At 36.9% G+C, this 23719-nt stretch overlaps 2 protein-coding genes and 1 long non-coding RNA gene across 3 annotated transcripts in view; 1 reads left to right on the top strand and 2 right to left on the bottom strand.

The window, feature by feature from the left end:
* Positions 1-3506, bottom strand: part of LOC125226621 (T-related protein) — a 39136-nt gene extending 35630 nt beyond the window's left edge. The window contains exon 1 of the mRNA XM_048130655.1: positions 3272-3506. The gene's annotated coding sequence lies outside the window, so the exon portion shown is untranslated. The remainder of the gene's footprint in view (positions 1-3271) is intronic.
* LOC125226622 overlaps positions 1-4023 on the top strand; it is a 36620-nt gene extending 32597 nt beyond the window's left edge. The window contains exon 4 of the mRNA XM_048130656.1: positions 3657-4023. The gene's annotated coding sequence lies outside the window, so the exon portion shown is untranslated. The remainder of the gene's footprint in view (positions 1-3656) is intronic.
* Positions 4024-18747: 14724 nt separating this feature from the next.
* Positions 18748-22386, bottom strand: LOC125226687. The gene is made up of 6 exons (XR_007177109.1): positions 22347-22386; positions 21932-22048; positions 21506-21626; positions 21186-21256; positions 20645-20728; positions 18748-18956 (listed from the first exon to the last, which is right to left on the bottom strand). It is a non-coding gene; the product is annotated as an uncharacterized LOC125226687 (long non-coding RNA).
* Positions 22387-23719: the final 1333 nt, after the last annotated feature.

Here is a 23719-nt window from a genome sequence, read left to right as displayed (position 1 = left end):
GAACTGTGATAAGTAGTATTTTTCTTGCCGGTATGACAAGAAATTAGGTAAAAACAGAATAAAAAAATATTAATTAAAGAAAATTGTATTTAAAAATGACATCTCCGGCAGGACATTCCGTCGTGGCTCAATTAGCCATAACATAATCTTTAAGAGAAAAACACCGCCGCTTTTGGGGTTCTGGTGAAAGGTACTTGCGAATGTTGGATTATTTCGAAATGTGTAGGTATTTTTTAAAACTGCTTTTAATGTAAATCTTTGATTATTTGATGGAAATACAAATGAATATATGTATACCGTTAAGGTTTGAGGAGTTTCCTCAATTCCTCATGAATCCAATATCCGATTATAAGAAATCGAGCTTGACAAAATTTGACTTGAAAACTCAAATTGTGTATTGACGACGTACGCGATATCATGATTTTAAAATAAAGAAATATGTCATTTGTTCTTATAAAAAATAAAAATACGCAAACATATTTGGGGAAAACATGATTTTGGCCACTTCCAGGCTGCGAACAGCGCCATCTAGTTTTAAGCCTAAACTGCCCATACATTACAGGGGTACGCTTTTTTGTATGGGCTTTGTCAGTCCAGTATTAAATCGTTCTTGATGGTTAGTAAATATTTCATTATTTGTAAAATATCAGTACGATAACTAGACGTGTATTATGTACATTTTATGACAAGTGTAAAACAACACTGTTTAGAAATAATTGCAGTTAGTACTCGTAATTATTAGTTACTGCACTATTTATTACACAAGCTGCATTCATGCATGGTAGTTGCAGAACCTGGTTCGACTATTCAAACTACAAGTATAGTAATTTATGTCATTTTAATTTACTACAAGACATTGGTTGTCGCCATTATTTAAAATATTCTTGAACTCTACCTAAAAACCTAAAATTTACAGTGTTTAGTTTTTTAATAGTGAACTTGACTTAAAACTTAGAACTTGAGTTAAAATAAAATATTTTATACCAAGCACTATTTAAAGCATCAGATAATTATAAGAAAAACATGGACAAAAGTTATGATTTAATCCCATTTCTATTTAATAAGTCAGGTAGAAATATATAAAGTAATTGAGTTGACCGTGATTTTTTAATCCAATTTCTATTTAATAAGTCAGTAACTGAGTTAACCGTGACGTCACTCAATTTGATTTCATGTAAATTCCATATTAGCAAGTCGTTCAAATTAATTTTGACAGTTCTTAAAAAGAAGCTGATTTGACTAGGATGCAAGTAGCCTATTAACCATTAAGAGATTTGTTCAATAATAATAAGCTACTTGCATCCTAGTCAAATCAGCTTTTTTAAGAACTGTCAAACGAGTTTGAACGACTTGCGGATAAAGGAACTCAGGCTCGTAAGGATTTTGATTAGTTTACAAATTCGGCGCCAGATGGCGCTGTTCCATGTAACCAAAATCCTGAATCACGCTTAAGATTATTCTTGGGCCTTAAGGTTCGTCATACGGGTTTTGCTACTTTTAGTAGGTAGCTATTATTTTCAGAGTTGTTGAAATAAAACTAGTGTGTAATACATACAGGGTGGAAAGATAAGACGGGGCCTGGAGTTAAACTACCTTAAATCCTTAAGCTGGCTCTTTTTACTAAAAGAAGACAGTCTTTTATTTTTAAATGGAAACAAAACTGCATTCAAAGATTTTTTTAAATTCGCTTTCCTCGCCCGGGACTCGACAAAAATTAAAAAAAGAAATAGAAAAAAAACATTCGCTACTTTATTATACTCATCGATAAGATCATTATTATTCAGGATAAAGATCTCTAATAAACATTTTGTCGTAAAAACAAAAATGATCGCTAAATCATAAATTAATTTCGTTTTTTTTTTATTTAGTTCGAGTCCCAGGCGAGGCAGGCGAGTTTTAGAAAATCTTTGAATGGAGTATTGCTTATTTTTAAAATAAAGCAATGTATCTTTTAAGTAAAATGTAATTGATTGTAAGTGATTTAAGGTAGTTTCCCTCCAGGGCCCGACTTACCTTTCCACCCTGTATATATCAGCAAACACATACAATACTTATATGGCTAAAGATGAAAAGATACTTTTGCATAAGGTATGACAGACGCTTCCTTAGACGAGTTTCTGGAGTATATAGACTCGTTGGTTTAATCATTCACGACTATTACCTACCTACACAGTATAATAAATTTAAAAACCGGCCAAGTGCGAGTCGGGCTCGCGCACAAAGGGTTCCGTAGCAGCAAATATAATAAATTTAAAAACGGGACTTTTGTTCTGAATTATTTCATCCCTCTCCAGTATCAAATCTCCAAGGGTCTATTTTTTTAATGGCGTAGCGTAGGTTGTAGGTAAGTAGGTATACTGACATATGAGAAAAACTAATTAGCGCTCGTACCTACTGGTTAGGTTTTTGTGGGAGTAGGACTCTCTTCTTTACAACCTGTTACCTACCCTCTGCTGGGGTGTAGGGCTCGAATCATATTTCTCCATTTACTCCGGTCTTGTGCAGTTTGGGTAACCTCCTTCCACCCCATCCCTAACACCCTGAGCTCTTGACGACCGAGCGACGCCAAGTCGATTTAGGTTGGCAGTGTTTCCTCTTGCCGGGTATATTCCAGATGAGGGCCATTTCGGATAGGAGTAGGACTAGTGGAAATTCTTTTTAATAACACTTGCGTCGCCACTGCAATATCACTTATAGCACTATACGAGAAATTGGTGGGGTACGTTTGAGGAACAGGTACCTACGATTAAGGCCAGTTTACCCCATATCTTAAGCTGAGTTTAGACGTGCAAGTTATTGCTGCAAGTTTTGAGATTGAAGTATATGCTAGAAAGAGATGCAGATATTTGCCACTCTTTCTTACCTATAGTTAGTTGTGTCTCAAAACTTGTAGCAATAACTTGCTGGTCTAAACTCAGCTTTACGTCGAATTCACCCATCATAATTCACTTGACTGTACTCCAATATAGAACATTTCATTCCTTAAATTTCGAGCAGTTAGCTGCGCTATATCACTTTTTTTTTATTTGAGAGACTTACATAAGGTACAGCGGGGCAAATCTCGACTGGGGGGCAAATGTAAATGGTCAAATTTTTCCATGTTTTACAATGTTTGCATTATTAAATAGTGTGTCCACCGGTTATATGATAGGCTTGTTCAGTGGATACATGTAGAACTCAACATCATAGTGTAATAATGGATTAGTTACAATTGGCCGCCAGTCGAGATTTGCCCCGCTGTATCTAAAAGATAAGTATTATTTTTTCTTACCTGCTTTCGCCGGTTAAATTCTCAATTCCGTCCACTTAAAGCACATAAAATGTCCGAATAAATAATTAAGTTTTTTTTTATTATTTTTCACCGAACACTTTTAACACTTCTCAAACTTCTAGTACCATTATTGTTTCACAAGTTTTATTAATTGTTTTTTGTTTATTTTTTCTGAATTAAAGATAGGTATAAGGAATGAACGTAAATTTTCTCACAAATCACGATCGGTGGCAGCGTGCCAGCAGCATGACCAACTACCGCGAACTCGGGCGCACTGCCGTCATTAGCATATATACAAAATAACATACCCACTACCTTCAGACCAACTCATACCATAATCTCCCATACTACTATGGGCTTAAGACCTCGTATTCTTCGTTTACAGGTAATGATCACTAAAGTTCCCGCAAGCAAACATCAGCTTTATAAACTGTAATAAAGAGTTAAATATTACTTGTATGCGGGCATTAGCGCAGCTCGGTCCGAAGCCACGCCCCTAGCCCGTTGACAAGCATGCTGATTGGTCCTGCGGACGGCCAAGCGAGATGATCGTGCGCAGCATTGAGGCGGTACTCAAGTTAGAATTTTCATAAATTGTAGCAATGTCATCGACGAATTTCGAAATTTCACAGATATTGGTGTCAATTTCTAACACTTGCATTTTATCTTTTAGCTAAAGTGAAAAAGTTTGGTCATATTCATGCCACTATTTTTTAAATATACACAGGAATTACCTACCTTTCCTGATAAAACACAAACACCAGCCTTCTTACCTCCCAGGAATACTCCTAGATCCCTTTTGTTCCAAACTCCGATATTCGGAACCTCCTCCTCCACAGAGTGGGACCATAATGGGTTCCTTTTTTACCTTTTTGGTACAGAACCCTAAAAATCACACCCAGGAAAGTTACAGAACACATCCAGACTGCTGTCCCGCAAATAACAGAGCCCTGGTGAAGTCTAATTTGTTTCATCATAGATTTGTATCCATTTAGCTAGTACTTACAAAGTCTTCATTTTTCTCAATTTCTTCAGTGAGCCAATCCACGGAGACCTTGTCATCTTCCATTACACAGGAGATTTGAAGTTTGTGGATGCCATACGCAAGAGGAACTAATTTAGCTGCACCCCAAAGGAGACCATCTGAAGTGATGTTTCGCACTGCCTCCTCCGGAAAGGAATGCTTAATTGGTCTTAGGTAGAGTCTAATAATAGTTTTCCTAAATTGATTATTCATATTGTGAATAATCTAGTAATCTATAACTACTTAGTTTATATGAAACAAACGACTTAAAATACTTAGATAACGCAATCTTATAACCAGTTACCCTTTTAAATTGACCCTATTGTGCTATTAACAGCAGCTAAGTAAATGTCTTAGTATGATTTTGTATCTACTAGTACAGAAACACATTCCATTTTAGTCACGGACACATTTCTGGATCGATACCACGCTGATAAAAAAAAATCCTACCTATTAGGTTAGGTAGGATACACATAAGCTACCGTAGCACTGATGTCGATCGACTCTTTAATACCTACGTATTCATTCAACTTAGTGATCCCAATACGGTCCGTCCAACCTACCTACAGCTTTCACAAGCGCATATAGACGGGAACAGAACCTAGCATTCCACCGCCTCACCCAGATACGGTCCGCCGGCCGGGTGCTAATTGGAAAAGGAAACCTCAAACAACCGAGCTCAACGCTCTCCACAGAAATGTTTCATTTTTAAACAGTGACCGTTACAACCGATCGCAACTACCAATAGATATTTCGAAATTTCGAAGTTTATTTTTCTGGAGCAGAGAACTTTAAATTTTGTTATTGAATCTCTAACATACCTGATGCTATGTATTTATTTGACATGATGGTTACTTGTTATTAAAAGCTTATTTTTGGAGTAATATACTAAATTTTGGAACAAAAACCAATTTAGTTTTACTTCGATCGTACGTATTTAATACCTACCTATTAACTTTATTAGGGATCCTATTACCGCACTGTAATAAATACATACCTACAGCTTCTGTCAAGTTTTATTTTAGTAACTCATTAGTAAGACACATATAAAAAAAACGTAAGAAACCTTAGTACCTACCACTTCTAACGAACACCAATGTCAAAATTACTGACCAGCCCCTTTAGCACAACTTGCCTTGTAGCGCGCGAGTCCATACATCAAGCGTGACTTCAAGTATGGACTCGCGAGCGACAAGGCAAGCTGTGCTGCTAAGGGTCAGGTGTTCGTGCTATGGTGGAGGTGCTGGGATTAAATTTTGTCAAACCAAATAAAGTGAAGTGACGAGTTCGAGCAGCTAAATATACGTGTTATTTTAGACTACTGTACTGCAACATTGGTATATAAAAATAAGTGATTAAGTTTAGATTTCCTTGTAGGTACGTTACTGTTGTTTATTTAAAAATAGGTACTAAATTTAGACGGATTCTATCAAGAGCTTGGAGTTGACAGACGCTAGACGATCTTGTATGCACTATTTTGATCATAGATCAGATCATAATTATTCCTAAATTCAGTATTGGATAGGTACATATTCACAGCTATTTCCTTTATGATTAGATATAAATGAATGCATTAAAGAAAATCCAGCGGCATAATAAGCGACACTACTATATTATACATACTAAATGCATATAACCTTTCTCGTTTTTTACTAAACTACTCAAACACCCTGCTGCCTTCCAAGAAACTACTGGACTAAAATTCCCTTAATTCATTTGTTGGTTCTGTCGGACAGAGTCAATAACCACCATGATCTGCGACGAGTTGCTGTGGTGAGGAACTTCTAGTTGGACTACCTGTGGATTGCATGCATCACTCTACTTCACCTATGCTTAGGTATTTGGTTTTCTCTATCTCAAGCAGCAATCACGATAAGATTAGCAATGAGATGTTTCTTAAATACAGTACTTTTCATTACGTCTCCCACTCCCACATTTATTAGGCGCACTGCTTGCATAGGTAATTTAGAGAAACACACGTGTAGTTGAATATACTAGGTATAGTAGGTATAGTCTCTACTTTTCTACCTTGTAAAAGATTTTTAATTGAATTTTAAAGAGTTATCTTTAAATCCTGAACTCTTAAGATTTTGCATGAAAAATCCTCCAAGTTCTCACAGTTTTTTCTGTGCGTACGCTTTCACTGCTGCAAGATACCGCGAACCTACAAAAAGAAAAAGATATCCTGTAACTTGAAGATTTCCTTACAACGCCCACGTGACGGCGACGAAGCCGACACGCGCACGGAACCGCATCTTGTTTGTTCGGAGTCCCGTGCTAACTCCACCGTTTAAACACTACGTGCTAGCACGCCATGAATTACTTTTCATATAGATAAAATTCACGCCACTCTAACCTCCTGAAATTAACACCTGTTTAGCCCCGCGCCATATCTGTCTTTTGATGACCGTGTCATTTATGACCCGAGACTACACAGCCGGAGTTAATTATACTTGATATAAAAAGTAAAACCAGTTGTTTGTGTAATAGCTTCACATTTGGTAGCATCATGCTAAATATTCGAACGCCCATTGATGGACTTGGAATTGAAACGTAATTTGTGTAAACTGGATTATTGTTGATTCATTGTTTGTGTTTATGGAACTGCTTTTTAACTATCTCGTCGAGTGTATGCGAAATGACGGGTTACTGTTATCTTGTTAGTACTGTTTCCGTTAAACGTGGTTGGATTACTAAAATGAGACGTTTGTTCAATATTTAATCACAGCATTTGGAAGACGCAGGCTGATAAGTACATAATGTGATTTGCTGATGTGTCCGGTGTGGACTGTAAGAGTAAGTAATGCTTTTAAAAGGTGTCCAATGGTCCTGAGGAACTTGTAGGTAGTAGGTAAATAACCTATTCTTACCCAGGTCGCACCACGTATGTAGAATCAAACTGTTATTTATTTATTTATTTATTTATTTATTTAATCTTTATTGTACACAAAGAAAGAAAAACTTATAGTATTAAAGGCGGACTTAATGCCAGACAGCATTTTCTACCAGTCAACCTTTAGGCAAAGCAGAGATATTGTGGGCGGTGATATTACTAAAACTTTACATAGTTACCTACATAAGAACTAGCACAAAAGTTCTAGTTCACGCAAAAAAGATTCTAAAAGTGTAAAACGAAATCCGCATACCTACCGGTAAACGTGAAAGATGTCATCAAACATTCAAAAGTAAGAAATTAATACACATGGAAGCAAATAGCCGGCGGCATTCCGGCTGAAGAAACAACACTTGGCAGACAAATATTTTAATGTCATTAACACAGCGTTAAATTTAGCAGTTTCGAAATTGACTTGATTGAAAATCAACAAGTAATTTATTAACCTAACTTACTAACGTGAACGTGTGTCTGTTTAGGGTCCAGTAGAAAATAGAGAGACCGTGACATGTGCTAGTACGTGTAGCTTTCAATTAAGTTTGAAGAGCTGGCAACTTCCTCGCTCAGCGTACATATTATCTTAACAATCCTGTGAGGAAATGCTGCCAGGCGAATTCGGTCCCTTTATACATACTTACTTAATACATTGGGTACGTACCTACCCAGGAATAAGTATCATACCTACCTTCTTGCTACAATCTACCTAGGTAATAGCAATTAACTCAAGTAACTCAGACCTATCTTACGAAGCCTGAATATTATAATATACTGGTCCACCATACAAATCTAACTAAAAGGCATTCTCGCTATTCCGACGGCCGTGCTCTCACCGTTTTCTGTTAGCTCTACACTACTGCTTACCTGTACTTTACGATTTCGTACGTAAACTCACAAACAGTCTCCATACTCGTCCACTTTAGTGTTTGAACATGGTGACACGGAACGTGTTCGATAATTATTGGAAGGATCAATACCGTCCAACTATTCGAGTCTAGGCAAACATGGTTTATGGCTCGCTGCGCTTGAGTTTCTATTTGAATCTTAAATTCAAACACGGTTTGCTTGGAGTGCGTCGAAACCTGCGACTATGTATTTACTGACTGTAGGCATACTTTGTTACTTGGGATCGTTTCGAGTTTATCAGGATTTCTAAGTTTGAGTAGCGTTCAAGAGTTACTTATTTTATACAGTCCAAACTTGATCACAAGTTAACCGAAGGTACCTATTAGATTCCCTTGTTTCTCGTAGAAATAGAAAACCAAGTTTGATTACAGGTTACCTTTAAGGAAAAATAATTTTTCATAGACAACACTGATAAAAAGCTTCAAATATAAAAAACAATAGGTATAGGTACTTACAAATGCCCAGGCAGGACCCAGGAGGATCTATCCTCCTGAGTCCGTAACATTTTTTTAATGTAACTGTGGGTCTAGTGAAAAAGGGTATAACTCAAATTGACTCGGTGAAAAAGGGCACAAGTCCCACCTCGGTTTTGTGACCTGTTTCACCAAGTCAATTTGAGTTATACCCTTTTTCACTAGACCCACAATATTCAACCTTTTTCATTTAAGTTGTTGATCTTGAAACACGTGTCATCTAATCCCAATCAAGAACTAGCAATGCAAAGGTAGGTTAACTTACCTTTCGCAGTTTTGTTTACACTGCCCTAAAAGTCGCCTTTGCGACTTATTTGAGGGTCATAAAAATATTTTTAATATGGTCAAAGCCAGGGCCGGATTAAGGGTAGAGCGAGTGGAGCGGCCGCTCTAGGCGCCACATGGTAAGGGGGCGCCAAAATCGAGAATATGGAAAAATCCATACAAAAAAAAATACATTGCGTGGGCGGACACATATCACAAGCACACAATCCAGCGAGAGGAGTCGGGAATTAATCCAGCTGTAAAAATCTAGATTTGTAATTCAGGTTGTGAAAGTTGCACCACATTGCCAACATATACCAACAATACCAACATTCATAAGGGCGCTGTTGCTAGGGCGCCGTAAAAGGAGAATTTTAGCCCTTGACGAACCACATTGTTGTGCGGCACAACGACAAAGTTACGTTATCCAAATGCAAAATTATGAGTCTATCCGATAGTCCATAGCGGAGTTCTTCATTAAGCCAAAGGCGCAAAACGTCTCAGAGAGGCGCAATTTTGTGAGTCACAAGAGATGATGAGCGAACTTCAAAGGACTAAGATCCCGAAGGGCACTTAGTGGCAAAATACCGAAATGGGCATCCCGGCGGTGACGATCGAGTTCGCAGTAAATGTCTTAATTATAATAGTGATGGCGAAATATAAGGCCTAAAAGTCGGGAACAGAGGCGCTGTGAAGTCAAAATACCCTAAAATATGCCAAAGACCGCAGCTCTGCAGTTGATCAAAGCTTGAAAGCTCGCTGCTTCCCCGCTAGCGTGTTGAGTCTTAATAAATTGCGTCAATAGGAAAAAAAAAACGCGCTCGCTTCGCTCGCGCTCACTATTTATATCAGTTCTCTTTTAGTTACTCAGGAAAAAATCCGCGCTCGCATTTTCATTTCAAATCTGCTTTCCTGACTTGGCCACTATAGTACTCCATTTTGTTCGTTATTTTATGAACATGATATCCACGTTCAGCCCCACAACCATACTAGGGTGCGACTGCGAAATTTCAACCCTTGTCCCTTTCGTACTCTGTATGATGATTGATGAAATCCATAAATTCTGTAGGTATTGCGTTAATCTTCAAACTACGGCAATACTATGAAAAAAATTTCGCGCTCGCTACGCTCGCGATTTTTTTTCTATGTCGTAAAACTTCTTCCCGAGGGCGCCGAAACTCAAACCCGCTCTACCCTGATCGAGTGCACGGGCCGGCGCTGGTCAAAGCATCGTGGGGGGCAGTATGCAAATCACTCTACCTGTAACCTAGCTTGGGCAAATACGCCTTATCCTGTGCACTGTTTGTACAAAAGGGCTTAAGCGACGTGTGTTCTTTTGTTTGAACCTTCTTTTTGACTTGGGTTAGTGTAGTTTGCTTAGGTTTACGACAGGAGTAAAGTGCGATTATGTGGTCCATTGAAGTTGCCGAATGGATAGCTGTGGCAGGAACATTGCGTTTTGGTCCTGGTTATCTTTTCTTGCTTACTTATATTTCAGTAAAAATAAGTATGTAGGTATGTGATATAAATACTATTTGATTCTTATGTCAGAAGTATTCTGGAATTGGGGTCAGTGATCTGGTCTCCTCAATACCATATCCAATATCCATCTTGTAACAGAACAAGCGTCTATGACGAGGAAATTGACTCGTTATTACATATAAAACTTACGGCGAATCAACTTTTCCTTGACCAACTTTTTCCTTTGCCTAATAATATAATATTTCCTTTGGGATTTCATTGGATATTTTGACAAATAATATCTGTGAAGCTTTATCACATGTATAGTCACGTCTTCACTCATAAAATTCACTATTATTTGATGCAAAACAGGTTGGAAAAACGTATTTATCAACAAACTACGTTCACATGGACGGAATACTGACACTGACAGTTTTCAGCTACGTAACGTTCCGATATTATATCTTGATTTCAATCACAGGTCATAAAAGTTCATAATGATTAGTAGTATACTTTCTGGATGTGTTTAATGTAGCATTTAGAAACAAAAATGATATTTTACTGCGTATTTTGTGTGACTGAAACTTAGCTTGTAAGAGTGGCAACACTCAGGCTTTATGGAAAATAAAGTTATTCTCTATGATCAACATACATGGTGACATGGTGGATATTTTTTTTCCCGATGTGAAAAAGAAATATGGAAGAGCTAAAGCAGCAAATGGATGCGCAAATGGCGCTGATACAGCAGTTACAAACCCAACTAGCGGCACAAACTTCTGCATCATCAGCATCAAGCCAAACAATAAGTTTCCTGCCCGGCATGACCACGCCGCCGCCACAACCTTTCACCTTTAAAGCTACCGACTGGGAAAATTGGATCATCCGTTTTGAACAATATCGTGAAACAACTCGTTTGAAGATGCTACCAAGCGAGACACAGGTAAACTCATTACTATACATCATGGGTGCTCAAGCCAATAACGTCATCACTTCGATGAAACTGAGCGAAAGCGACATGAAATCTTACGATATCGTCAAAGCCAAATTTGAATCCTACTACTCAGCCCGAAAAACTAAAATGTATAGTAGAGCAAGATTCAACCAACGCATTCAAAATGAAAACGAATGTATAGACGACTTCATAACAGACTTACATAATATAGCAAAAAAATGTGAGTTTGGAACACTCGAAGAGGAACTTATACGCGATCGTATCGTCGCCGGCATGAGGGACACGGAACTCTCGAAGGCTCTTCAAAACCTTGAAGAAGAACCAAAGCTGGAAACTGTAATCAACAGAGTCAGACATGCGGAGATCGTAGAAGCCAATAGAGCTACACTTAACCCAACAACACAGACCCCAGAAGTAAATTTCATTAATAAAAGGGTGAGTGCTAAAAAGCCTATAAAACAAACGGGAACCTCCGAATCCTGCAGAAAATGTGGACGAACACCGAAGCACAAATTCGCAGACTGCGAAGCTGCTAATTCGACCTGCAAAGGCTGTGGACTAAAGGGACACTGGCTGGCTGTATGCAAAAAGAAAAAAGAAGGCAAGAAGGAATATAAAACTGTCAACGAAGTAACAGAAGAAGATTTTTTCTTTGGAAGCATAGAAACTTCAGAAAAGATCATCGACTCAGTAAATTCTGCACCACGAGCAGCCCGCTCCAAACCCAAATATGCCACTATATTTGTAAATAGCCAAAAAGTGAAATTTAAAGTTGATACAGGAGCATCAGAGACCGTCATAAGTCCTGAACTGCGCATTAAGCTACAACTGCCTCAGCCAATTGTAATAGAGGAAAAATTGTTAGGCCCTTGCAAAATAACACTCCCCTCAAGAGGTGTATGCCGCAACATTAAATTGACATGGCAGGGCAAAAGTATGCTCACAGATGTGTATGTGCTTGCTGACCAACACACACCATTACTAGGTCTTACAGAGTGTGACAATTTTGGCATTGTGAAATGGCATTCTAAAATCGAAATTATGCAAATATCCAACCAGATACTACCTGAAGAGGAATTCCAAGAACTCTTTACTGGACTAGGTGTCATGAAAGGCCAATACTGCATAAAATTGAAAGAAAACGCCAAACCATATGCTGTTACTACTCCACGGCATATCTCCATACCAATAAGACCAAAAGTAGAAAAAGCACTGCAAAACCTTCAAGACATAGGAGTAATCGAACCTATAACTCATCCAACAGAATGGTGCGCTCCAATGGTACCTGTCCCGGACAAAAATGACAACACCAGTGTACGTGTTACAGTCGACTATACAGAACTGAATAAAAGCGTCATGAGGGAATACCATCCTTTGCCAACCGTGGAAGAGTGTCTTGCACAACTTGCTGGATCCAAATACTTTTCAAAAATAGATGCTGTAAAAAGTTATTTCCAAGTTGAACTTACTGAAGATTCTAAAGATCTAACTACTTTCATCACCCCCTTTGGAAGATATAGATTCAATAGAATGCCAATGGGCATGAATTCATCAAGTGAGATTTTTCAACGAAAAATGGCAACAATACTAGCAGGAATCAAAGGTTGTATAAATCATGTAGATGACACCTTAATATATGGGAAAACTGTACAAGAACATGATGAAAACCTCAAGCAAGTCCTTAAAGCCTTACAGAGAGGAGGAGTAACCTTAAACAAAAAAAAATGTATATTCAGAACTAACGAATGCACATTCCTGGGTTATAAAGTAACAAATAACGGAATACAACCCCTACAGGATAAAGTAAAAGCAATAAATAAACTTCCAATACCTGAAGACTTAACTGCATTAAGAAGCTTCATGGGAGCCGTAAATCAACATCTCAGATTCCTACCAAACATAGCAGATGTGACAAAACCTCTTCGTGACCTGCTAAAAAAGGATTCCTCGAGAGAATGGAATGCAGAACACACTAAGGCATTTCAAGAAATCAAAAAGTTGTTAACTACAGCCCCTCAGTTAGCACACTATGACCCAAATTTAGAAACCAGAGTCTCGGCAGATGCATCACAATATGGAATGGGTGCAGTGATTGAACAAAAACATGGAGATGTTTGGAAACCAGTTCACTTTTGGTCATCTGCATTCACACCTACTCAGCAGAGGTATGCAATGATTGAAAAGGAGGCATGTGCAACAACTATGGCATGCGAACGCTTCAAACTCTACCTACAAGGTTTACCAACATTCACTCTGAGATCTGACCACAAACCCCTACTTGCCATATTAGGATCAAAACCTATAGCAGACCTGCCTACAAGACTTCAAAGGTTCAGAATGAGAATGACTCCATTCAACTATAAAATAGAACATGTCCCAGGAAAATACATGTACACAGCTGATATGCTATCTAGAGCCCCACTTCCAACTGAAGAAGAAGACAAAGACATCCTTGAGAGAAGTGATAAGCTTGACGAGACAACATTCCTGAGCATTCACAAAGAATTGCCTTTCTCTGATGATCGTCTTAAAAAAATAAAAGAAGCTCAACAAGAAGATGAAATATGCAAGAAACTATATACATATATAATGCATGGATGGCCTAATTATAAAAATATTGAAGAAGAAATAAAGCCATTTTGGAAACATAAAGAAGACCTTGTTCTGACCAATAAATTAATTACATGTGGATTAAAAATATACATACCTACAACACTAAGAGAAACTATAATTGAAAAGCTCCACACTGGACACGTCACTGCTATCAAGAGCCAAATGCGAGCCAAACAAGCAGTATGGTGGCCTACATGGGAACATGACATCACCCTATGGTCAAACAAATGTGAGTTCTGTGCTAAAATGACCACACAAAGGCCCGAACCTCTCATACCAGGAGATGTACCTAAATACCCATTTGAAATAATAGCAGCTGATTTATGTACTTACAAAGGAAAAGAATACCTTGTCGTAAGGGATGTACTGTCAAACTACCCTGAAATAGTATCACTAACATCTACTACTTCTATGGCAATAATCAACCACCTAAAGTGCATTATGGCCAGACATGGTATACCCCGCATCTTAAGATCTGACAATGGCCCTCAATTTGCTTCAAAACAATTCAAGCAATTTGCAAGAGACTGGGAATTTACACATACCACCTCTAGCCCTCATTTTCCCCAGAGCAACGGAGCCGCGGAAATAGGAATAAAGATTTTTAAGACTATATTTGATAAAAATCCAGAAGATCCTCTACTTGGACTACTTCACTACAGGACAACACCCAATAAACTAGGAGTTGCTCCATCACAAATTGCTATGTCTAGACTTCTGAATACAAACATACCAACAACATCTTCAGCACTGAAACCAAAAACACAAGATATAGAGTACATAAGAGAACAATTACTGAAAAGAAGAGAAAAAGCTAAAGAAAACTATGACAGAAGGCATAGAGCCAAAGAACTACCTGAATTAGAAACTGGGAAAAGAGTATTCCTACCAAGTGAACAAATATATGGAACAGTCACTGGAAAAAGAGAAGAACCTCGAAGCTACAACATATTGACAGAAAAAGGAAGTGAAATGAGGAAAAATAGGAAAGCAATCATTGAACTACCTGATCAGACTAATGGTTTAAAGAAACAGAGCTGTACCCCTGCTCTCACACCATCTCTGCCATACTTGTCTTCATCACCAAGTCAAGAGCCCGTCATATGTATCATTCCAGAAGACTGCAATCAACCAAATACAACTACAGACCAAACAGAGACTATGAACCACTCGCCACCGACAGAAGAACAACGTCGAACATCATCACCTGTAATGAGACCAAAAACACCATCAGCGGAGATCTCAGTAAGCAGTCCCATACAAGAGCCCAACTCTGAAACTGTTTATGGATCACCACAATCAACTCCTGTCAATACCCCAGAGTCATCATCATATTTGTCACTCACAAGTTCAGAGACCTCACCAGAAAAGGAAATCATTACCACCAGATCGGGACGGCATGTAAAACCCACAAAAAAGTGTTTGTGTAAAGACTGTTAAGAAGTGATTTCCCTATTTAAGTTTTAATATTTCATTTAAAATCAAGAACATTGATAGTGTTGTGTACTCAGTGAATTTGTACTTAAATTAGTATACATCGTAAATAAGGAGAAGTGATTAGTAGTGCAAAGTCAAACAGATAATTATTTCAAGACCTTTATTCTTATAAAATACAGAAATATCAATTTTGTTGATTAGCCTATTGTAAACTCTCGCCGCACTAAACTGCTCCTAGACTGAAATTGTTTGTAGATCATTTCTTATAGCATCACGTAACAGATTAATTAATGTCCTAATGTTTACGTGCTATGATTGTTAATTAGTAAAAAAATAAGTTGTTTACTACTTTATTTTAGGTTAGAATCTATTGATATGTCAGTGTCATTCATGATATGTAATGTCAACTAGTGATGTAACAGTCTTCAATAACCGGTAACTAGTGATGTCCAAATTACTTTTGTTTAAGAAAAAGGAAGATGTGTGACTGAAACTTAGCTTGTAAGAGTGGCAACACTCAGGCTTTATGGAAAATAAAGTTATTCTCTATGATCAACATACATATTTGATCTACAAATCTAATTAAAACCTTTTAACAAAAAAAATATCTGCATACCTATACTAACCGCAATACATAACTCTTCGTCGCTTAACTAGGTATCAATAAAATTATTCCTATATCACTTTGGAACACGTGCAGTCATGCAGATGTTACTATTGAGAAGCAAAAACGTACGTGCTGAGCTGTCTTGGACAATAATGCCTAAGGCATACGGCTTAGTAAACAAAACAGTTATGATCTTTTTCTTATGTGCGCAAGTTAATGGCTTTCTGTCGATATTGTGTCTGCAAAACGTCTGCAGTCCGCATTATGTCTGTAAAACATCTGCATTGTGTCTGTAAAACGTCTGCAGTCCGCATTATGTCTGTAAAACATCTGCATTGTGTCTGCAAAACGTCTGCAGTCCGCATTATGTCTGTAAAACATCTGCATTGTGTCTGCAGTCCGCGCTATGTCTGTAAAACGTCTGCATTATGTCTGCAGTCTGCGGTTTGTCTGCAAAACGTCTGCAGTCCGTATTATGTCTGGATTAAAGGCTATAAAAGGGTCGGAGCGAGCCGACGCGCGTCATTCTTAAAATATCTACAAGACTAACAGTGTCTCTGGCTTTCGTGTGTTTCTGGTGAGTGAAGTTGTTCTGCTATTATTTCTCTGTTTGTTTTTACTTGGAAATTATTCTAAGTGATTGTAAACTTTGAAATTGTGTCTCTGTTTGATTGTGCGGGGACAATATCGTCGTACAGTTGAACCTAGACCTGTGGTGGAATTGCTTTACCGTCAGTTGTGGGGTTAATTTAGTGTTCTATTTATAGTGTAGTGTTACATTTAAATTGTTGTGTATAGTGAAGTTTTCTGTGCTTTGTTTCATGAGTGCCGTCAAGCAATACAAAGACTGGGTCGATGTATGGCTGGTGCTTGGAGATAAGTCTGTGTTTGGTTTTGTAGGGAGTAATTCTTGCAAAACTAAGCTTAGATTATAGCACGTAAAGGAAACTTCACTCGTTTGTTTAGTCGGTCAGTAAAATTGAATTTAGTAATTTTCTATGGGGTTATTTTGTGAAAGTTATAAGCCAGATCATTGTTTGTGACAGACTGTTGTCCGGCTAGGCGCTTCTTCCCTTACGGTGTCAAATAAGAGGCGTTTAGGGGTCTTTTTGTTCCAAGTGGAGGGCTTGGACGCTTTTCTATACTTACAAAAGCGTATTTTCTCACCGGTCTCAAAGAGTCCAACTGTTAGATGGAAGTGAGGACTTTCACGATTGACGAAAGGCATTAGGAGTAATCCTTGCTCACTGAAGTCGGCAGTATTTGAGGCTGGGGTCCTATATATATATATATTTATTTACTCGGTGCTCTGGTCCATGCTGGCGTTGGTCGCTGGGGATTTCGGTTGTGATTGATCCATATCTAAGTAAAGTTTGATCGCAGCTGGGTCTCCCATGTGGCTGGTACTGGTGTGTCCTAGAATACTGGATATATACACGGATAGGGCGATCTACTCTCTGCTACCCTAGCCTGCGGGCAAAAGCAGAGGGGGGGATCATAACTCAAGCCTATAGGTTGCCTATCTCAGCTTCGCTGGCTGAACTGTACAGCTTATGGTAGGGATACACTTGTGCATATTTTGAACACAAGATCTATGGTAAGTGATGGTCTGTGTTTCAGATATGCTAGAGTAGGGAAAACGATAGGACTAGGGTAAAGTCACACACTATTTCTATGAAAGTAGAGTTCTTTTATGATTGGTCTTGGAATATAATTGGTCAACGTGTATTGTGGAGAAATAATTTAACTACTACTATTTATATGGTTTAAATGGACTTTAAATGTGGTGTTTACTATCTTAAAATAAGTGGTAGAACTGGTAATTTATAAAATCTCTTATTACTTAATTTATCTGAGTGAAATTAATAATTGTGGTAGCAATTTCTGATCTTTCGGTGTGGCTGCGGGACACTTAGTGTTGCTAACTGGTTTTAAAGGTAAATTCTATCAAGATGGTTAGGGAAACAAACTATTCTTTGGAATAAAAAGCATAGGTTTGTTATAGGGCCCAGTGGCATGCGAGCGCCGTCCACTGATGGAAAGTCAAAAGCTTAGAAAAGTTAGTAGACTTAGTTCTTATAAAAGTTAGCAACTGCTCGGTGTTTCGATAAAACATTAGAAAGATCGAGAAGTTATGGTCTATTAGCAGTATTGGGGAACGGGGGGTTTAGCTAGGGACAAGAAACAAAACAAAAGGGGTTAGTTTGTAGATAGATAGCCCTTCAGGCTTACTTGCTTAGGATCCTGATAAAGTGGTTTGATCAGGTCAGGGGTCCTATTCCACATCGCAAGTTCGTACCCAAATCAGGACCACTAATAAGGCGTAGTGGATGATTAACAAAATATTTTTTAATATTTATTTCATGTATGTTTCACTCACTAACTTTTATTCTAAAAATTTCTTCATTACGTCATTAACTTTCTCACATATAACTTTCTAGGCCTAAATCTGATAAAATACTCTACTATAACACTATATTATTATGCTACAATAACCTTTATTCTTCTTTAAAATATAAATAAACTTTTTTTAAATATTAGTCAAAAATACAGCTGATACTCATTAAAGGATCTGTGTTATTGCGGATCACATCGAAGGGTTCTACTTATTCACGCTAGACGATCACAAGGCCAAATTTACGGGGTATATTTAAAGGGGGGTTAGCTATACTGTTGGTTAGTCAAGTAAGTAAGTAAATAAGTAAAGGTGAGCGGAGGTTTAGTTACATTTGGTGACGTGACCAAGGGATCTAAGATGTGCTCTATAGAACACATCTTGGATACCAAGGTTTACAAATAAATAATAGCCTTACCAGGCTACATTTGTTGCTGTGAAAACGAGTGGGTGTGCTGTATTTCTGACTTATTTCATCTCTAAATAAAACTCATATACCTAATATTTTTATTCATTCGCTATTTCATAAAAACTAAAATAACTTTATTGTTAATAAACACGTCTGTAGTATTTTCGTCCATTGTTAATTCTTGCCGCGTTCCGAGCGAAGTCATGCATCGATGCAGAATCGATTGTATGTTCATCCCCTATTTTTGGTATCTTCTGAAACATAAAATAATAAAATTAAATTAGCATAGTAAACTATGACAAAATATATTTCTAGTAAATTAGCTCATAATCGCAGTGGTTGAACTAAATATTGTCCCGATTAGGCAATTTTAGCACCATTCGGGTTGCATTGCTACGTAGCAATTGTTGGCATTGGCACATCTTGACGTTCCCTTGCGCCTGTGTGTAGTACTATTATTTACTCTGTGTCTTAATGTATGTTTTTATAGCTGTTGTATAGGCGGGACAGGTACTGGAAATACTAGGTACTTATATAGAAAAATACCCATGTACCTAAAATAATAGGAGGCGCGTAACTGTAGTACTTTAAAAGATTTTGCCACCTAGTGACCGGAATTGGAAACAAGTATGTACACAATGTACAATAGTAATAGAATTTCATGTTAAAACAAATAGTTCTCTATATGCCCAGTACATTTTCTTAGCAGGTTCTGCCATCTTCAGGGTTATTTTGAAAGCTTTGCATCACATTTGTGCTTTACATTGGAGATCGGATAGCTTCGACGCTGTCCTATATAGTCCATGAACACTCTTATATGTATGTTCCTGGCAGGCGTCTGTTATACAGAATTTCATTTATAGGCAGGATAACTACTAGTTAGGTCAGTAAGTAGGTCGCTAACATAGTCTAGATGTAAGATTATTTTCCTAAAATAACCTAGGATACCTAAGCCCTAGATTTAAGACCTAGTAATACAAGAAGATAGGCTTTAGTCTAATGGTTATGGGGGCGCGTTTATTCATTGTCGCGCTGAAGTACAATATTATATGGGGCGTCCCGCCATTTTTCTATGAATACTGAATAGCTACACGCATGTTATACTATGACAGTACATCCTTCGATGGATGGTTTGTTTGCATTTCAGTTGTAACTCTATAATCTACAAATTGGCTCACAGGATTTCATACATCATACAATAAATTGACAAAGTCTTTATACTGAATATTTTCACTATGAGAACAGGTTTCTGTCTGTTAAGATATAGGTATTAATAATATTAGGACTAATTTAAGTTCATTAGCTTATAAGTCATCATATATTTTCATATTACATCCGTAGTAAACAAGCATACGTCCCTCTTGACGGTAAGCAGTCACCGTAGCCTATATCTGCCAATTATTTCAATAAATTAAATCCACTGTACGAATTTCAACTTTCTATAGGTATACATTTTTACTGTAGTAATACAAATAAGTATGTATGTATAAACAAGATTTTCAATAGCTTCATATGACATGAGTTCGTTATCTCACATGATAAGCTGTAGGCTAGTCTAAAATAGTAAGTGTAAAACCATACAATTATTATGTTCGGTAGATTGTGTACACAGCTTTTATACGGAACGTTACACTGTCACGGATCAGGCATATGCCAACATACATATTTTATTAGTTATGTTAAATAGCTACACAATCGTTACCAGATTTCCTATGAAATTACCAGCATCTGGGAGGTCGTACCTCGCCATACCCTTACTCCACTACTGCTTGATCATTGTCACAATTGCTTAATGAATTTCATGAAAATTGATTGAAATTTGTAATATTCCTGTTAAGTAGGCATACTCGTAGATAATAAGCACCATTACTACTATAAAACTATATTTTACTGAGGTTCAGAAATAGTATGTATGTAGTATGCAGTAGGTATGTAAACTTACCTAACGTGACCGGGTCCAGTCTGATTGTCGGATTACTTTGTTGTTCAGTAACGTTGAACGAGCTGGTAGTGCAGATCAGCGAGACTGAAAGGAAATAGTCAGACATTAGAAATGTTCATGTGGATAGCGTAAGAAAAGGGTTTAGTTTTAGAGTGGGGTTCTGCCAAATAGGAACAATATTATTTCACTTATCTACTCACGGGGGTGCGTCGCTTAATTCTGGAACTAAGACACGCCCGTGAGAAATATTGTGTCAGAAAAAACAACGCATACTACAAAATTTACAAAAGGAAAAAAAAAATATTAAAAAGTTTGAGAACCTCTGCTTTGCAGTTCATATCTACATGAGTTAGTACATAAATAAGTTAATAATGAGTTTACTTAGCCAATAAAGTAAGTATAAGTTTAATTTTCACTTCATCACTATAGTCATCGCTATCCCTCGCAACTAAATTTTCTAAATATAATATTATTAATGCCATGAGCTGTTCACTTTTAAATTTAATAATTAGAACATGTTATTATAATAAAACATAAGTACCTTTCATTTATATGAAGTCAGTAGATATATGGAAGACGGTCCAACCTGAAGCATGGCCTCTCGGGTAAAACCTGAAATTGTACATATTGAAAGATTAGTTAAAAAAGGGTGTATGTATGTTTAAGGAATCTTATTTATAAATACGTATCATTAAGATTGTTTATATTTATCTAGGCCATTCATGGTTAAGAAAAAAAAAAAGAAGATCAACCATATCCATGTTTCTATGTAAAATTTCCTGCCGAGTCGTTTTACTCACTAAGTAGAGTTAATTAAGTTTAAAAAGTAGCTGTTTAGTGGCAATGATTTTTTGTACTTACTTGAGGATAGTGCTAAGACGGAGTACAGTCCATAAAGGATACACTGGAAAATTCCTCAGTCCACCTGCACATTGCCGACAGCTGGTTGATATTCTTCGAGGATGGTTACCCATTTCATATACTGAAAATTAATACATAAACTATTTAAACTCATTGTAACACAAACAAAATTTATGCTAAGTCTGGATTTTTAGTCTACATAATTTTATTTAAGTATCCAAAATTAAAAAATTAAAGTTTGGACAAGTTTCAATGCCTATTTTTAAATGCCATAACATTCATTTGAGGTCCTACAAATATTGCTTTCCATAATCCATAAGCTTGAGAAATTTTATTGGTTGGAACGGAAACAACATTACAAGTTCCAAGTACAGTTAGGTAGCCTAGATCAAATAAATGAGTCAAAGATATAATTTTAATGCTTACCGTTTAACCAAGGTATGTTCAGTTTCTATAAATATTGTTTTCCATAAATTTGTGGCAGATGTGTAGAAATATCGGGCATTGTAAACTTTCCAGAGAAATTCCAATTAGATGTTGAAACTGAAAAATCGAACAACCATGTAAACCTCATTGAAAGTAGCAAATATATTTTGACAGTTAGGACTATTTCACGTACATTTAGAATATTTAAGATCCTCTTAGGCAATGTGAAAGTCAGAAAGTACGAGTAACGTGGGGAAATTTATTATCATTAACTTATCTGACGACAGAACAATGAAATAAGCAACATTTCACCAATATATTCGGTCTAGTCGTTGTAGTTCGCAAGTATGTTCTGCTGGGTTTCGAAAACGACGACTAGTTTGAAAACACATCAAATAATAAAACAAAAGCTTACCTTTCATGCAAAACTGCTTTTGAAGTAGGCAATTAGTTCACTTTATCAATTGAGGCATAGCCCGATAAGACATCCTTTGCATGGGCTGTTTGCTCATTAGATCATGAGTATGAGCACTAAATTCTTCTATTATCTTGATGAGAAACACAACAAAACACATGTCCATTGCATTCACGTTTTTTTTTTCCAACAATAATGTCATGTCAATTTCGTAACCTCACTTTCGCTAACGGAAAATTACATTGCAATTGCAGTTCAGAGTTCAATTTGATAAAACAGGCTCACTTTGTCGACAAAATTATTTAGAAGTAACGCGTGTTTAGGGCAAATAATGTTTTGTTTGCATTTTCTTAGTTTGCTAAATGACAAAATGGCGAATATGGACGGTTCATGACCGGCGTCGGCGCAGAATTGCCTGTCGTATTGTTTAAGCAGATTAAAATAAAGCAGATATTTAAATAATTCTAATTGTAGATCACGTAATTAATGACGAGCTTATAGAAAACAAAAACGGATCTGCTATTCTTTCGCGAATAGAGCGGTTTGGCGATAAACATGGCAGGTAGATTAGAGAAAATAATTTGACCACAGATAACATATATCTTCGCCAAAAGGTGTTCTATCGGTGACATTACACAAACTATCATTGTTTTTAAGTTGGTACGCTTGACCGGTCATACAATTTTCGACAAAAGATATTCAGTAATTCAGTAATTTATTGTCCGGTGTTGTCATTTACAAAACTTTACTTCATTTTTCTCTACTTCATTATAGTAAAATTAATACAATAGATGTATTTAAATACAAAAGATTTTGTTAATTTAATTTTCTATTGCTTAAATCACATCAAACTATTCAAGTTGTGTAGATTTTGAACGGTATTTTGTAAATAGGGCCTAACACATGTCCCCTTACAAGTGCGGTCCGACCGTCTGTTAGATCCTTAAAGAATCTCACAATATATTTTTAATGAGGTCACACTTTTGTAAACCGATGCGCACACGCGATTTCCTACGCATTGACAAATTTACACGATAGTTTTCGTTCGATTTCATTAAATTATGAAAAAAAAAAATCAATTATATATTTCTAATAACTAGTCAAATATTTGAACATTATGATAGGCTAAATTTATGATATCAAATAATTGTTTTGTTGATTTAATGTTTGTGACTACTAAAAACACATTAGTGTGTTTACAATGAAAATACGCCCATGAGGACAATTGTAAAAGAAGAAAAAAAACGGTTAAGGATGACAATATTGACAGTGACAGTTCCTTACGAAAAAAAAATCTGAGCGCGAAGTTATTAAATTTTATTTAAGAAAACCGATTTCACTGAAATTATAGTGTTATGTAGCTTCAAATAATT

The sequence above is a fragment of the Leguminivora glycinivorella genome, chromosome 5 (assembly GCF_023078275.1).
Source record: "Leguminivora glycinivorella isolate SPB_JAAS2020 chromosome 5, LegGlyc_1.1, whole genome shotgun sequence".
Lineage (NCBI taxonomy): Eukaryota > Metazoa > Arthropoda > Insecta > Lepidoptera > Tortricidae > Leguminivora > Leguminivora glycinivorella.
The sequence above is the reverse complement of the archived record's forward strand: the minus strand, read 5'-3'. Positions and strand labels throughout refer to the sequence as shown.